The following is a 2,753-nucleotide window of genomic DNA, read 5'->3' as shown; positions in this document are numbered from 1 at the left end:
GAAGTTCTTTTCTCAAGGTGCTCAGAACGTGTCAGAGAGATAAACAAGCCCTTCCTCCTTTCTAGCTGCACTCCTAATCATTTAGAGATAACATTTTCTTTTTTTGAGATAGAGTGTCTCACTTTATCACCCTCGGTAGAGTGCTGATGTGTCACAGCTCACAGCAACCTCAAACTCTTGGGCTTAAGTGAGTTTCTTGCCTCAGTTTTTCATTTTCAACAGAGACAGGGTCTTGCTCTTGCTCAGGCCAGTCTTGAACTCATCAGCTCACGCCATCCACCTACCTTGGCTTCCCAGAGGGCTAGGATTACAAGAGTGAGCCACCAGACCTGGCCTAAAGAGACAACATTTTTAAGGCACACAGTACTAAGGGTTTTTTTTTTTTTTTTTGTCACACATTGGAAGAAAAATTGTCTTGGGCTACACATTAAAAACATAAACACTAACAAAAGCTGATGAGCAAAAGAAAGGTTCATGCATAATTTTTGCAATATCTGACATCAGAGATAAGCAAACGACCTCAAATAACGTTCATGCAGCCCACAGGCTGTGGGTTGGACACCTGCTGCTATCGAGTAGGTTTAAAAGCCTAGTCTCTGAAATCAAGACTGAACCTCTTTCTGGCAGTGTGATTTGGAACAGGTTATTGTGCCACTCACAAGTTCATTTCCCCATATATTAAGTGAGGTGAGAGTGCCTACCTTCTACAGTCCCCACCTACCAACCCAAAAGCACTGAGGAAGTGCACAAAAACCAAGAGGGCCTGTTAGCACTCAGAGGTCACTCCTATTCCTGCTACAGTCTGGTAGACAGCTAGAAGTCCAGCAGGACACTGTGGGAGCCCTAGAATAAGGGTTTGCTGTTAGGTGGAGAAGTGTGATTTTTTTTTTTCAGATAAATGAATTTTAATCCTCATCTTCTTCCTCTTCTTTGCCCTGGTTAATTTGGAGGTAATGTAATTTATAACTCTCTTTACTGCTAGCAACTACAGGCAACCAACCACACAGATCATTCTTCTTCAAATATTTTTTGTGAGATATTACAAACACCTTTTAGAAAAGGCACCTCAGAAGTGACAGTGATCTTGCTTTTTTTCCTCTTGATGGTCACCATCCCTCCCCCAAGGTTCCCGGCTTTCCCATTCACTTTGATTCTCTCTTGCAAAAAAATGCTCAAAATTAGCAGCATCTATGATTCCATCTTCTAGGGTGGGTGCAATCAAGAGTGAACTTCAGAACTTGCTTCTTCTTTTGCCCCCCTTTGCCACAAGTTTTTTCACAGGATCTGTGGCAGCAGCAGAGGCAGAAAGGGAGGTGAGCAAAGTACCAATATGGTATTTTTTTTAAAGGAGGTAAGATAAAAGCCATGTAAAAGCATGTGAAGTCCAAGTCTGCCAAGGCACTGTGCTCTCTGGCCTGCTGCTAATGAGCTCCAACTCAAGAGTTGTGTTGTTAGTAATCACTTACTGAATGCCTAAGGGTACTATGCTATTAATTAACAGAAGGAAAACTTATTGAACTGGTCATTCAAATGGTATCGACTTGTGACTTTGGAAAACACTTTTTTCTGTAAAATAGACTTTTCTTCTTTATATTTAATCAAATATGGAAAAAGTTTCTATCCTATGAGAGCAGTATTATTATTATCTAATATAAAAACTGGCTGGTGGCAGAGCTGAGGCAGTTTGGGATAAACAATTTGTTAATATGTTAAAAAATCCAGCGTTGATCACATAAATGTATCTATCTGCCCACACCATAATTCACGCCTCTACTGTTAAAGCACATTGCTTAAGAATATAAAACTACAAAAAAATCCTCATTTAAAATTTTGTGGATTTACCATAGATACAGTAACAAACCTCCTAAAAACAAATTATCTTAGTCTTTTTTTTTTTTTCAGCGCCTATGGTTCAAAGGAGTAGGGTGCCAGCCCCATATGCCAGAGGTGGTAGGTTCAAACCCAGCCCTGGCCAAAAACTGCAAAAACAAAAACAACTTAAAAACAAATTATCTTAATCTTAAAGACATCTTTCAGTCAAGAGTCATAGTAATTTTTTTAAAATCCCCTTGTTTTTCTAAACCAAACCCCTTAATTTTTCTAAAACCCCTTTGTTTTACAAGTATTTTCCATAATATCAAAGTAGAATTTTCCATTAAATGTCTATGGAAGCCACAGTAAGAGTAGACAGTTCTGGATATTTTGGTGATGACTCGATCACAGCTGTCCAAGATGATCAGAATAGTTGTAAAAGGCAAATTCCTTTCATATTACGAAGTCTAATGAAGACTATTTTAAATACTATACATGTATAGTTCTATTTTGTGAATTGTACCAGTTTCACTTTTTTATAAAAGGAGGGAGCTAAGAGCTGGCATCATCATCATTACAGAAACAGCACAATCTATAATACCATAGATTTAAGAAGAAAGCCAGTCTTATGTCAATATTAAAATAAATATTTTAAACAGGAAAAGACTTCTTGAAATTTAGTTCTGTCAGGATATAATAAAAACTAAAATTAATAAATGCTAAGCATTACATTTAAAAAAATCTTTATAGGCTTGGCGCCTGTAGCTCAAGCAGCTAAAGGGCCAGCCACATACACCAGAGCTGGTGGGTTCGAATCCAGCCTGGCCCTCCTAAACAACAATGACAACTACAACCAAAAAATAGCCAGGCATCATGGTGGGCGCCTGTAGTCCCAGCTACTTGGGAGGGTGAGGCCAGAGAATCACCTAAGCCCAGGAGTT

At 38.8% G+C, this 2,753-nt stretch overlaps 1 protein-coding gene and 1 pseudogene across 1 annotated transcript in view; both read right to left on the bottom strand.

Annotated features, from left to right (window-relative positions):
* Positions 1 to 2,753, bottom strand: part of KIAA0586 (KIAA0586 ortholog) — a 156,307-nt gene that overhangs the window by 730 nt on the left and 152,824 nt on the right. The window lies entirely within an intron of this gene.
* Positions 906 to 1,367, bottom strand: LOC105887399 (annotated as a pseudogene).

This window comes from Otolemur garnettii, unplaced genomic scaffold (genome assembly GCF_000181295.1).
Source record: "Otolemur garnettii isolate 467f Iridium unplaced genomic scaffold, OtoGar3 scaffold00081, whole genome shotgun sequence".
Classification (NCBI taxonomy): domain Eukaryota; kingdom Metazoa; phylum Chordata; class Mammalia; order Primates; family Galagidae; genus Otolemur; species Otolemur garnettii.
Note: the sequence above shows the minus strand (reverse complement) of the source record. Positions and strands in the feature narration are given on the sequence as shown.